The sequence below is a fragment of the Diadema antillarum genome, unplaced genomic scaffold (assembly GCF_040938485.1).
Source record: "Diadema antillarum isolate AM-2024a unplaced genomic scaffold, OU_Dant_1.0 seq00000855_RagTag, whole genome shotgun sequence".
NCBI lineage: Eukaryota > Metazoa > Echinodermata > Echinoidea > Diadematoida > Diadematidae > Diadema > Diadema antillarum.
Window position 1 is genome coordinate 984,801 of NW_027271726.1, and position 15,769 is coordinate 1,000,569.

A 15,769-nucleotide genomic window follows, 5' to 3' on the forward strand; every position below is an offset into this window, starting at 1 on the left:
TTTCAAAACCATCTGCCACAATATGAGACTTCAACAATATTGTGCATAATTTCTGTCATACGACTTCTGTAGAGTGAGAGACAATCAATACATGTCTTTTCCACTTGAATAATTGTAGCTTGTATGGTTTGTTTTCACACAAATCAAGAGTGAGCATTATGTGTAAAAGTAGTGGTATAATACATGAAAAGACAAAAATTACACAAGCGATTTGATAAGATCAACTCAGGGTAGACAACTCAAAATTAACGACAACAATAATATCCAACACTATCATAATGCCAGTATGGAGTTTGAAACATTAATTGCCAGCATTTATCTTCCGCAAATTGTCCTTTTTAGAGGAGTATGCTGTTTACTATGACCGTGTGATGCAGCTGTGGTATGCTTGATCGGAAGCTAGCAGCTTCGCTTGTCAAACGACACAAATCAATTATATTTCGTCCTTTTTAGGAAATTTGCTGAGTTTCACAGTGTTTGTCAAATGCCTCATGTAGATAAAAAATGATGTGGCAAAAATTTGAGAAGCAATCTACTCGTAGAAGTCTGCTGCAATGCTCGGATTAGTCATCTTGTTCTTTTTGAAATCGCATCAAGCCTGACTTACAGCAGGTCTGTAGATATTTTGCCGAGGCCTTTTCTGAAAGAGAGATTTTCGTCACATTCATTCCTGCCGGGTCAGGTCTAAACACTAGAATATATATGAATTTTGTAAGTATTTATTTGTGATACTTCATGGACAATTTGACCTACTCCATTGTGTATTGCCATAGTTACAAGACAAGTCAGTAATGTGATAATTTAGGTATTCAGTCAAATGAACAACAACAACAACAACAACAACAACTACAAAACCTAAGCAACTGGGTTATTTACATAGTTTTCCCTGAAAGGGACAGGGTTGTTATTTTGCAGTATGACATTCAGCAACCGGTTGATAAGTTGATTTCTGGTAATATGTCTGACATACAGTGTACTTGAAATTACATTACTTTATATATGTATATCATGGTTTCATACAAACTTTTTTCTCTGGTGGCCCAAACGGACCACAAAAATATTTAAATTTGAAATTTTTGTGACCTGAAAACGAAATGTAGTAGGAGGATATAATAAGAAACATAGCAGTCACTTTTTAATCTTAGTTGGCCGATCGGGCCACTAAATAACCTTTTTAGAAGTTTGATGGCCCGACATCAAATTTTAGTGGCCACAAGCCACCGGGCTACTGCTAATGTCGAGCCCTGTACAGTATGTCAAAAAAAAAGAAGATTACAATCAGATTTTCGCATTGATAACTTCCAATATGAGTAAAATGTCTAAATTCTACTTCAGGGTCTTAAAATGTAACATCTTAGCAGTATTTTGCGGAAAACCCCATTGAATTTGGATAAGTGGTCACAGAGAAATGTGGATCATCGTAAAGCATGTATGTCATGGGTCTGATTCTACCAAGTTTAGCACTTGGATGGTCTTCGAACTGCACAATGTGTGAACACAATGGACAGAACTTGGAGGGAAGTGATTCCTGACATGCTCTACAAAATTCCTCTTTTCTCTTTGACCACTGAAGCAAAACGAATGGGGTTTTCTGTGAGATGTGGGTAATAAGTTTATTTCCATACCCTGAAATTGTATTTGGATTGATTCACTATTTTTAAAGTTATCATTACAGAGGGTACCATTATAATTTTTTTTTTTTTTTTTTTGTTTGGGGGGGGGACATATGGTATATGTAAATATGACACTTGAATACATATGTAAAGTATATAATGTAGACACTAGGGCTGAAACACTCTTACGGAGGGATATCAACCTCAGCATAGGGTATTATATTGTTAATTTTAAGTCTATAAAAAAAAAAAAAACTTAGGCTCTAAGGTCAGTGGGCTGCAACAGTGTAGAATAGATGCATTGTTCGACGATTCTGTGTGTCTTTGTCAGTATTATATGTGTTTGTATGTGTGTGTGTGGCTGTGTGTATGTGTGATAGACACTGCCAATAAATGTAATTAAGACTTAAAAGCGCCAGGCATTGTATCGACGTGTGTGTATTGCATTGGACTGGTGGGAAGTGGTGTAGATGTATTGTATGTACTGTAGCATCAATGACTGTGCAGAGGATACGATTGAGCCTGTATCGGCACTTCTACCAAAGTTTGTGATATGTCATCTTGTAATATGTTTTAATTTGTTGTCATGTTCAGTGTGCATTGTATAGCATGAAGACAATGGAATATGTATTGAGCACTTGGGATTTTTTTTTCTTTTTGGCAATAAAACAGTAGAAGACAAGGCCAGAGATCCCTGAAGATACAAGCCAAATTCAGCCAATAAACCAGAAAGTTCTGACTGTGTGGTAGTAATTAAATCACCTGTTGTGGTGTCGCAACATCTCATGCAGGCATTTCAAAGTAATACAAAGTATTACAATATTCCCCAAATAACTGTCTGTGTCATAGATGGTGTTTATGAACATTATTGACATGATATCTCTTCAAGCAGAAACGTGAAGATAGAATGTTGAGAAAAGTGAGAAGGTAGTGATATTTCACACGTAAAGAAAAAAGATATGAAAAATTAGGGAAAACTAATTGAGTGCTGTCACAGTCCTGTGTCAGTAACAACCATTTTGAAATGTCAGCAAAATGGTCTGTTAAGTGATTCGTCGGCAATTATTGTGTTCAAACCTTCCTATTTGTGCTGATTTTCTCTGGTCTTTTCAGTGGTCTGTGTCTTTTTTTCTTCATTGCTTTCATTCCAGATCTCTTTCTTTGGTTACAATTTCTACAGATCGAACATGTTTTTTAAGCCATTATGAAAATGTACTGGTGGTGTCTTGAATTTGAATTATATTCATTTCTCTATTTTGTGAGATTAAGCTGTATCTGACTTTAAAATTTCAAGCATGTTTAGCGTCACAATGTTTCAGTAAGATGTGAAATTGAATTTCATCACAACTTTTGTTTGTCTTAGACTCCTATTTCTTGCCTTTTGTATTATCGTGCCATCGACTTTTCCAGTAGATGTTTTTATATTTTTTTATTCTTCTATCATTCAGTATGCCAGTACAAGTATTCTTTCTTGTCAAAGTATGTTTTGTCCTAAATTGGTGCATTTTAATACTTTATATTCCACGGTGTTGTGTATATTTCTGACGTGTAAAAAAAAATGCAGTGGGCAGTGTTCTGAAAGTATTACTCAACGTGTGTGTTTGTCTTGTAAATATCATCCGACTGTGATGCAGCCTAGGGTTTCACTGTAGTGTGTTAGATCACCAGAAGCACTTTTGTATATTGTGTGTTTTTTTACTCCAGCCGAGGAGGAAATTGTTAAAGACGATGGGTCTTGATGCAACAGGAGCATCCACAGTTTGGGAATGGATGATTGGATAGAAAGGATAGGCCTGCAGTATTGTAGCACTTGACTTTGTTATGTAACAGTTCGTAAGATATGTTTCTCCCATAAATACCTCATAGCACCATTGCCTGATGCTTGTTGATGTTTTACCTGGTTTTTGTATGAAAGCAGGCAATAGTAATCATACAAGTTTAGACCACATGCAGAGCAAAATGTATTTCATATTGAAATATCAAATTCCCAGGTTTTTCGCAGAAGCAAGAAGTTCTGTGATCATGTATGTTCTATTCTTTTTTTCTCTCTCTCGTGACAGGCTGAAACTTGTATCGTTTTTGTGTACTCTCCTAGGAGAGTGAGCACTATGCTACTCTCATGTGACAGTATTATGCATGCGTCAACTGTTTTTTATAGAGTTCAATGTACTTTACGTTTTACAGTGGGCATCAAAACGCTGTATCATAAAGAAGCTGTCATGCAATATCACTTTGTGATTCAGCTTTGATGTTGATGGTAGTATCGACTGTGAAACAATACAGAAAACTAAGATGTGCCACCATGGCGTATGTTTGGAGAACTTGTGAAGACTGAACGCATGAGAACGGGAAGAAGTACTTGCGGATGATATTCTAAACGGTGCAAAAGTCAAGTATTGATTCTCGTCTTCGGTTGGAGTTTCATGGAGCTCCTTTGGAGTGGATTGCCTAACCATTGCAGAATCTGGTTTATGATCTGGATTCACTCTAACAGGGTTTTCTTCTGTGCTAAGTTTTATACAAACTGCCAAAATATATGCATGTACATGTAAATGTACTGTCAAAGAAATGTGTACATGTCAGGGCCAAATATCTCTATTCATGATGCTTTGTTTTGTTTGTTTGTTTGTGTGTGTATGTGTTTGTTTGTTTGTTAGTTTATTCATTTTTGAAATCTTTGTAGCAATGGTAGGATGAAAAAAGCTTGACGTTTCACCTAAATAACAACCCCCCCCCCCAAAAAAAAAAAAAAAAAAAAAAAGGAAAAAAGGATTGCACATTTCAGCATTATGGCAAATTTTACTGATACCGGGGAATATATTTGGCATGGTGTTGTTTCAGCATTGTCTTAAAACTATGAAATTATGATCTGATGGTAGCAGTTCAATGCCTTTGCTGCATTCATTGCTGAGTGTGGCATCCATTTCCAAATTGAGGATGGTTTAGTTAAGGATATTCAGTGATCTCATCTAGTCGGTACAACTCTGTACAACAATCCGTACAATTCAGCATGTAGTGTATAGTCACAGTGACTCTGATCACAAGGGCTACTCATAGTACTTCATGCCTAGGAGTTGTATCAATCAATCTCTGATCTTGGTAGATTGCACTCAATGCAAATGATTTGGCAAATTGGCAGCATGCGTCGTGCCCTCTGCTTTGGCCCGTTCCATCTGTATGCAGCTATGAATGGAATCTGGAGCTGCCTAAATGCTGTGAGTCAAGAGATAATTCATTATTGTCTTACCCTCCTCGCACACGTGGTGAACACTGCCTCTTTTAGTAACATCTGGTAGGAAAGATGGAACAAACAGAAGAGGCAGTGAAGAAATAAAAAAGAAGAAAAGATTCAGGCCAAGAGAGGCAGAGGTAGGCAACATATTGCATAATGCCTTCAAAACCTCAGCATTTAGGTGGCTAAGATTGGCAATTTATGCAGACTGCAGAAGAGGAGACAAGATAGGTGCGCCACACTATAACAACCATAGTCTGTTACAAACATGACACCATTGGGGGGATAACTTCTGTGTAGAATAGTTAGTTGTTTGTTTGTTTGTTTTTGTTTTTCAAAACAATATCAAAAGGGGGAGTTAGAACAATTCAGTAAAACCAAAGTGAAGTTTTTCATATCTTGGCTGTGGCTGTTATGGCTGTCTTCCTTTTTACCAATGATATTAGGATGACATATCCATCCCTGTGAAGGGATACATACAATTGTACTTTGATTTATGTTATGGAATCAGGATCGATTAGGTTAGGATTAGGTAGATAATCCTTGGGTTTGTAAAGTATGAATGTTTTACTCAAAAAGCATTTTGTTTTATGTTTTAATTACCTCAGGTAGTGTATTATTTGTACATTGTTTAAACTGTGCAGCGCCCCCCATTGGACCAAGTGGCATTACAGTGTCCAGGATGTGATTTGTCAATGTCTTCGCCCACCAGTAAATTTGAAGTATCGTTGTTGAGTTGCCTATAATGTTTGTAGAAGTACTCCGTGTGCTCTAAGTATCTTCTTCTTTTTTGTGTGTAAATCATAATTGTTCATGTTGTTCATGACATTGTACAATGTACTCATCCGTAGATGTGTGTGTGGATGATATGTACAGAGGCCAAATTGCAAAATGTGTTGTTGTATATGTGTGTATATATAGAGTGCTGCTTTGATAGTGAAATAACTTTGCCTAGATGAAATTAGAGAAAGTACTAGCAATATAGTGTTATAGTTGTGGTGTACTATCGTGATATGCATGCTTCTGAAGTGTAAGCTTTTGAAATAACAGTGACGAGTAAATGTGTCATGTACATAAATTAGATTTGGAAGACTTGATCATTTGGCTTTTGGCTGTAGATATCCTCAGAGCTATATTTAAACTATTCTGAAATAAATATTGATATTGCCTCATTATCTTTCTTTTTTCCTCTCTCTCTCTCTCTCTCTCTCTCTCTCTCTCTTTCTCTCTTTCTCTTCCTCTCTGAGAGAGTGATTTTTTGCATCACAGCAAATTTCAAATTTTGACAGCTTGTCAGGCATTGGGCAAAAACAGTCCAAACATGTTGACTGTTGAGTCAAATTTGAAAATGGTCATTTTTTTTTTTTGTCTGTGTAAATGTCTGTCAGTATTCAAAGATGCACTGCTATTGTTATTAATGTTTTTCATGCATGCTTTATTTGTTCTTATGGAGTGGGGGATTTTTTTTTTTTTTAAGAGTACTATGTCAAGTATGGATGAGGCTGATGGAACAATTATGTTTAGCTGAATTTCTTTTGATTTGGATCACATTAAGAATTTTAGGAGATCAAGCATTCTGTCCAGTACATGATGTCATTCCTTCAATCAAAGTAGAGTACTGCATGGATACTTCACTTTACTTGGTGTAAATGTATATTTGTGGTGGTGTTTTGTGTTTTTCTGCACTCTTCAGTACCTGCAGTACGGACAAGGCAATTAATGGGGTTCCACTTTCCCACATTTCTGCTCCTTAAACCCAAATGAGTTTTGTTTAATATGTTTGAGGGATAAATGGAAAAGTGCATGCAAGATGTTTGTTAGTTCAGTATTATCATGATCATTATCATTATCACTATTGTTATTATTCTATATTTTTTATTATGACTTTAATTACCATCCTCATTGTCATTATTATTTTCATCAATATCATTATTTACAGTATTGAATTCTCTGTGACACTGCCAGAAAAAAAAAAAAAACTTCAGTTGCAATAATGAGAAATACTTATGAATGTTTGACATGAAAGGTTCAACATGAAATAGAAAAAAAAAATCTCACCAAGCATGAAATTGTCCACAGATAAATTGTATGAAGTTCTTTATATGAATTTATATGTTTAATAGAATGATGTCATTATATTTAGGAATTGTATTTTGTCCTTGACTTGTTTTGTTGGGTTTTTTTTCTCAGTACCTCCACTTCTTGCTTGTCAACAGTAGCACAAATGTTTATCGATGTATTCAAGATTTTGTGTGTCCTTTCTCTATCGTTACTCAGATTTGCTACACTGTTTCCTTCCTAGTAGTTGTACAGTACCGAATCTTTAAGAGGTCACTGAACAGCATGAGCTACATTATACCAGCACACACCGGCAGTGAATTTCTTGAGCAATTTACCCTTGCAAAATGAAGTTGGAATATCCTAATGCATTTTGATGTCATGACAAGTATAGTGTACATGTATATGTACAGTACGTCTAAAGCAAAATACAAGCATAGATAGCTACTTTTTAGCTAGTTGCGATCTAAAATGGCAGAAAATGACTTTCCAGAGTCAAATTTTTGAAAGATCTTTATTGATTTCTTTATATTTCACACATCTGGTCAGACGTTGCTGGTCTTGAATGTTTTCATGAGGTATAGAGACACAAATCTCTGAAACGTCACAAAAAAGTTAATGTCTGCATAGAATCAGCAATTTTTACTGTGCCATAGCTGTCAAATTTTTAACTTCTCAACCTCGAAGTTGGAAGTCTCATCGTTTGTCTGCAAAAGTATGATATGACCTGGAATTCTCCAGCATGTCATTAATTTTATGTGTACAGCATGGTCCAAATCACCAAACTAAACATAAGACCAGCAGTGGAGGTCAATCAATACAGTGTACTTCCATTGTAAGGAACACAGTTACAATCAAATTTCAGATACAATGAAGTAAAATTCAGGTCCCAAAATATTATCAGCTTTATATCTTTATACACTGTATTTGTTCAGCTATAAGGAAATTTTGACATGACAAATGAAAACTGCCATTCTCAAGGACTTTGTTATTTACAGGAGTCGCCTGTAGTTTGCTTTAAGGACCTGAGCCCCCTGCTCCTCTCTGCACTTAATACTCATGGAAGGCTTTGCGATATCCAAAGTCTTTGGGTTTTGTTTGTTTTGTTTTTAACCTCTCTAATGACACACTGCGATTTGAGCGATTGATTTCACGCACCATGTGATGAAATCGTATCTGTTTACATACACGTCTCTGATAGTGTGGAAAATCAGGACTTGTTTTACTTTTCAGTGATTTAACTGCACATCCTTCATGCTGAAACTGTGGCTGGTATATATAAAGGCTTCATGATGTGTGACTTTTTTAAAGTGCATGTACCTTTTGGATGTACTGTATACAAACTTTCCTTTTCCTCTTTTCTTTCACGCACCATGCAACAGTATTTCACCTCATGGAACTTCTTGCCAAAGAATTTCGATATTCACTGCACAAGAGATGGATTCGTAACGTGTGTATTTATTTTTTTACACAACAATGCACATTATGTGGGGTTTTTATACATAATATAAACAGTCATGCGGCTGACGCTTTGAATGCACCCACAACTCAAATATCACAAGATCAAGTACAACGACAGTGCAATTGTTCGAGGTGTTGTCACGTTTATGGAAACAACACTCGTGATTCGTCAACGGTATTTTTTCACACAAATGAGGATAGGAGTCAGAATAGTTCATAATTTTTAAGACAATGAATGATGACTTGCCAAAAATGCATGTAAGTAATGTATGCAACAATATGAAATGTGAATTTTTGTCAATCCAATAACACTTTTCATTGTATGTTTGCAATGATTATACTGGATGTATCTGAATGAATCCTTGCAAAGGAGAAGAAAAAAAACGAAGAAATTGTTAATAAATTCAGAGCTGTGCAAATGCTATTAGCTATAGGAACACTTGGTCTTAGATTTGTCTGTGGTTTTTCCTTTGTGATTGTGTGTTAAACTTCTGGTAATCTTTAATCTGTAAGCTCTGCACTGATGGTGGAAGGGAATGAAAAAAAAAGTACATATACATATATCTATACAGCCATAGAGGGCGTTGTTTCTGTCAGTGAGTCCATGATCCCATCGTGTAGATGAAGTGCAGGATTCCACGACTTGACCTCTGCGTGTCAAACGTCCTGCAACTGTTGACCGCACGAACTTGAGTTAAACAGGTCTCCTCTTCATTCTGCATCATCCAGGGGAGAAAGAGTGAGAGACAAAGAGAAAAAAAATCTTTACGGTCATGAATACAGTAGCTATACATTGATAAAAACATGCAAAAGTTTGGCCAAGACAATAATTCACTGCAAAGCAATGTGACTGCCGGTAATAATCTGCATTATTTTGTACATGCACAAGTATTTCACAACCCGTGAAATCAGCGCATTACTCATTCTTCTGTTGCTGGACGCTACGATAATTACGTTTTGGTTACAATTAGCCTATTCTTGTTTAGACTGTATGAAATATCAATTTGAGTGAGTATTTAAACATGTAAATATACTGGATACGTGTAGTACTATTAGCAAAGATGATAAAGTGCCGCGCTGCGTGGCGCTCTATCATCTTTGGTATTAGTGGACACAGTGTGTATCACATACACACACACACACACACACACACACACACACACACACACACACACACACACACACACACACACACACACACACACACACACACACGAGAGGGAGGGTCGACGGCAACAGATAGGGTGAATAGGGCTGGAAAGGTATGAATATTGTCCTCTTGAATAGATATACGAGGCTAGACAGTCCGCTAATCAGCGATCGGTGATAGTAGGTATCTCGTGGCACCATTTGATATAAATATATCGAAGTCATAAAGAGAAGATTAGTGCACGATAAGTTTGCTAGGACCAAGGTGCCCCATGGTGTGTGGAACTCTCTGCCAATCCAACTTAGGAATTGTTACAACCTTCATTTGACATCGATACCTTCAAACCTGAACTGAAGACCTATCTTTTGTGGCAACTTTCTTGATGTGAATGATAATTATGTGACACAAGAAGGGAACCGGGCGCCTTTAATGTTCTTTACAGGCGAGTGACGCTACATTAGTGTTGTTCTTCATCATCATCATTATCATCATCATCATCATCACCATCATCATCATCATAAAAATCGTAAATGTCGTATAACTTCCCGCCCAAGGACATAATGATGGGAAAGAGGCGAGACCATCACCCGTCATCATCCTCTTTATCACCATCATCATCATCATCACCATCCTCATCATCATCATCATCACATCGTGTCGTAACTTCCCGCCCATGGACATAATGATGGGAAAGAGGCGAGACCATTACCCGTCATTATCCTCATCATCATCATCATCATCCTCATCATCCTCATCATCCTCATCATCGGGCATCATCATCATCATCATCATTCTCATCATCATCATCATCATTCTCATCATCATCATCATCACATCGTGTCGTAACTTCCCGCCCATGGACATAATGATGGGAAAGAGGCGAGACCATTACCCGTCATCATCCTCTTTATCATCATCATCATCATCCTCATCATCTTCATCATCATCATCATCATTCTCATCATCACATTGTGTCGTAACTTCCCGCCCATGGACATAATAATGGGAAAGAGGCGAGACCATTTCCCGTCATCCTCTTTATCATCATCATCATCATCATCACAATCATCCTCATCATCATCATCATCATCACATCGTGTCGTAACTTCCCGCCCATGGACACAGTGATGGGAAAGAGGCGAGACCATCACCCGTCATCATCCTCTTTATCATCATCATCATCATCATGATCACATCGTGCATGTCGTAACTTCCCGCCCATGCGATGGACATAATGATGGGAAAGAGGCGAGACCATTACCCGTCATCATCCTCTTTATCATCATCATCATCATCATCATCATCATCACATCGTGTCGTAACTTCCCGCCCATGGACATAGTGACGGGAAAGAGGCGAGACCATCACCCGTCATCATCCTCTTCATCATCATCATCATCCTCATCATCATTCTCATCATCATCACATCGTGTCGTAACTTCCCGCCCATGGACATGATGATGGGAAAGAGGCGAGACAATCACCCGGCATCATCCTCCGAACCCACGCCGCGATAAACTGGAAACCCACCGTGCAGTGCGTTTTTCAGATTTCTCACTTAGATTAGTCATGCGCCTTAACACGGGACTTTCTTAATTGGAGCTTGTCACGGACCCTTCAACCAGCTGCGATGATATCTTCACTTTTTCTTGGCCTCAGAAAATCTTTGTATCGTCATCATTTTGCTCGTGATAGGTTTGCAAGGATCAAAATAAACTGGTAATGACGATAACAAGATTGTTATATTCGTCCTTACGAAGCCCTTGATATTCAAACACACAGTTGACGTTGTACTGTCTTTGTTTTAGTGCTATTCACAAAATATTAATCATGTCATGCACAAATAATTGGAGTTGTGAGGAGACAAAGTCATCACCTTATTTGTGTAATCCTTTATAAGATTATGTTTGCGACCACAAGCACTATTTTGTGAAAACATGTAAAACTGTAACATTTAATAACTTTACATTTTCATGTCCTATATATTTGATTGAACTTTTCACCATTCTGTTATGTTTGATTTCACTCCGTTCATACGAGTCGTCTCGACCAACTAAAATGATATCGATCATGCTGAGAAAATGTACATCATGTCATAGTCTACATTTTGTCTTCATGATTGCAAAGAAACACATCTTTGTGCAAATCAATTATATATACACACCTCCCTGATGAATATTCATACGAACAATCGTCAGCGATGCTACTTCTTCCTCATTTGATGCGCACACACGAGGAAGGGGGCGGTGAATCCTACACCGAAGAAAGTAGTCATGACCGCGAGTAGCCGCCATTTATTCTTGGTCTGAAAGGGTACCGTCTGTTCAACGAGAGAAACAGCAAAGAAAGACGCCGTGTAACTCTCCGAAATAATCCCCCATCGTTTCATAAGTTACACACAGCAAGTTAGTATGACAACACGTTTACATCCATTTTGTTGTTGTTTATGCTGCTGCTGCTGTTGTATGCGTTTAGGTTTTGAACATAATAATATTCGTCGCTACATTAGGAATTGCTAATTTGCTATACGTTATTGTAATCAGTCGTAGAACTCCGATGAGTATGACATCATAATATAGCCATATTGTTGTGTACACATACATGTTTTGAACATGTTTCTCTCACATCAAAATCTATCATCGTTTAATCAATTATAAAACCACTAGTGAGTATAACAACGTAGCCGTATTTGTTATATTATCGTGCACGTTCGGACATGTTTATCATTGCCATTACCCTCCATCATCTTCATGCGACTATTTTTGCATGATTATACTGTATGTTCAAATATGTTCCGTGCTCTAATCATATAATTAAATTTTCATTTATCTGTTGGATATAATCATCTTCTAATTGTTTGCTTGTTTTCCTGAACTTTTATTCTCATTTCGTCTTGTTCAAACCTAAGTTGACAAAGTACGAATGACGCTATTACATCAGTACGCCCCGCCCCCTTTTACATTCAGAACAGGATAGGGACATTTTTGTGAACTTTGCAAACCATATAAAATGGCTTTTTAAAAATCTGAGTCAAAATTAAACGGTCTACTTGAACAACTTTCCAACTACAATGTATATGACAGTTTCATAATAGCAACGTGGTATTACCTTTGCGACATAACAAAGTATCGTATATAACTTGACCTTTGATCTTTCGAGAGTTATACAAGACTTATTCATTCAGTCACCCTGCATTATCATTTCGGAAGAATTAGTATTCTGGTTGTTTCTCTCCGCCCCCCCTTTTTTTTTTTTAGTTTTAGTTCTTTTTTTAATACCTCACTGTCACACGAGCGCTAATCCGTTTTTGAATACGATCATGCATGTCACAGATCGCCATTGTGATGACAACTTACATGAACTTTATTTTGCTGGCGTCGTGGTAAATGAACATTATGAAGAGCAACATGCAGCGTTGTTTATACTTTACTTGCAAACGCTTCTAATCACACCATATTAGTTGAATACATTCCGTGTGGCCATGCAGTAGACACATCAGAAGTTCACTGTTCTCAAACATGTGATTCGTTGCTCAAGGGTTTTGCAAGATGGTATCCTATACGGTGTGTAAAGTCAAGGTATGATAAACTTTTCATGAACTTTAGAACGTGTCATGAAATAATGCAAGACTTCACAGACAAGTCAAGCATTAATAGCTTGCGTTTCCATTATAATAATGCGTCGCCATTATAATTTTGATATTGTAAAGGGGCTATCGTTATTCCTTATTACTCAAAGTGCAAAAAAAAAAAGATTATTCATAGAAACATCAATATTCATGAGCAAGAAATGGATTTGACAATCCCCGTGTAATACTCTACGCCCAATATCTGTGATCTATAAGATTGTTTTTAGAGTTCTGCATTACACAGCCATCGTTCTCTGAAGCCCTCAAAAGGAGATTGCTGACAATCTTGTCAAAATAATAGAAACAAAGAAAATGGAATAGTGACAATTAATCGTCACAAATAAAGTGAAGTGACCTTTTATTTTCGTTATTTTTAAAACAGAAATTCATAAAATGCACAAAACTCACACCACACACACATAACTATGTGCTGGTGTTATGTACACTATATCATGTAATTAGGACCTATATTCTATAACATAGGGATCATATATATATATATATATATATATATATATATATATAATATTCTATGCCCTTGAGAGAGATACACGTGGCGTTCAATTAGCGACAACTTTTCCGCAAAGAAGAACTCTTTTAGCAAAGAGAACGATTTGACTTGGATCTTAGTGAAATAATTGGCCTAAAATTCAAAGCCATTTGAATACTGAACACTTACGCTGCCTGGCCCCGTACCATAGTCGTGACCTAACCTGGCGCGGGAAGTGCCGAACGAACGCCTGATCATGAACGTGCCGAGTCTGGAGAGCGCCATTTTGGTTTGGGTCTCTTTCACGTACGCCGCCGACGGACCGGGTCGTGTGCGAAGGGGAGAGTAGAAAGATAGAGCTCACGGGGAAAAGATATAAAGCGCTGATCGGATGGTTGTGACAGGCGGATGGGGGTTGATGGGGGTTGGGGATACTGGGGAGAGGGATATTGGAACGGGGAATTCAAAGATGGTATTCTAGTGATGGGGGATAGGAAGAGTGTCGTGACAGACTTCTGATTCCGTGCAGCATATGCATGGTGTAGGCCTTTACACGCAGAATCAAAGTATTTTGACATAAAAGCTTCAAGGAAATGATGTGATCCATTGATTGACGATTTGGAAGGCCCTAAAAAGTTATCTGCAACAATGTTTCACATGTTTTTTACGATGTTTTGACAATCTATCTCACAGCGATGCTGTGATGATAACGTTTTAAATATCAGAGTACTAACTTCTGAGCCAAACAGAATCTCCAGCGAAGCGGGTTTGCATGGCATCACAGCGAGGTAAGAATGGGAGGAATGAAATGATATTCCTCCTCGCCTCGCTGGCACCCCCATGGCGTGGAGGCTACCAGCTACGCCCCAACTCGCCGAGAGGATTTTGTCAACACACCGTGGTATCGGCTTACAGTCTCGATGGCGTCCAAAGATGCTTTGCATTTTGAACTATGGACCTTAGCAAACACGGGATATGATTATGAATGTTTATATCCGCTAAGGAGTAAAGAAACTCAATTGCACTCCTGTACTACGCGGCCTATTTTAAGTCACCAAGCGAAGTTACTATACCTCGAAAGCGGAGGGGAAGGCAACAGATATTTGTTTCGATCATTATATTCCTTGCGTGAAAAACATGCCTTTCCCGCAAGGAAATAATTTATGTCGTTTTTCCTGTATACAAATGCATCATGGATCAGACATTCGCAGTGTAAAAAAAAAAAAAAAAAAAATTATACAGTATTTGAAAACGTTATGTTTCATACCTCTTCCAGGCTCAACACACACACACACACACACACACACACGCACAACCGTATTCATCCACAGGACACAATCGGTACCAGCCTGCATCATTCTGATCATCCCATAACGCGTTTGGCAATGTTGGCAAAGGCTGTCCAATCAGTTAAACGTGGCCAACGTATATGATGTGCGTTTGTCCTGTAACCATGAATACTTCATTATGATATATGGCATTGCAATTGGTGCCCTGCAGCACATCAGGCTCTTCTTACAGTTTTGAACTGATAGACCCGTTTACCAGGGTACTAGTATTCATGTCCTTCATTGCTGGCCTTTCCCAACAGCCAGAAACCTGTCCGAGACTTACCCGACATGGCAACGACTACGAAGTTATGTCATACATGTACACTGAAATGTTAGATCTAGCAAGAAAATTACACTTGAATACCTTGGTTTTTGTTTTTTGGTTTTGATCTTAGTTCACAAGGGAAAACGGACATATGAAAAAAAAAAACCGGGTTAGAACAGTAATTGAGTCAAACTATGTAAAAGTACGATGGGACATTTTGAGACGTGGTCACTAATACACGTTGGCGCAATATAAGTTATAGTTTTTATAATTGTTATCATTATCATTATTATTATTATCATTATTATTACATGTATCATTATTATTATTATTATTATTATTATTATTATTATTGCTATTATTGTTATTATTATTATTGTTATTATTATTAGTAGTAGTTATGTAAAAGTACGATGGGACTTTTGAGACGTGGTCACTAATACACGTTGGCGCAATATAAGTCATAGTTATTATAATTGTTATCATTAACATTATTATTATTACATGTATTACTATCATCATTATTATTATTATTATTGCT

General features: G+C 37.4%; 1 long non-coding RNA gene across 1 annotated transcript; it reads right to left on the reverse strand.

The window, feature by feature from the left end:
- Positions 1 to 8,355: 8,355 nt before the first annotated feature.
- On the reverse strand, positions 8,356 to 13,960 carry LOC139740497 (uncharacterized). Its single transcript, XR_011711564.1, has 3 exons — positions 13,822 to 13,960; positions 11,679 to 11,834; positions 8,356 to 9,080 (listed from the first exon to the last, which is right to left on the reverse strand). It is a non-coding gene; the product is annotated as an uncharacterized lncRNA (long non-coding RNA).
- Positions 13,961 to 15,769: the final 1,809 nt, after the last annotated feature.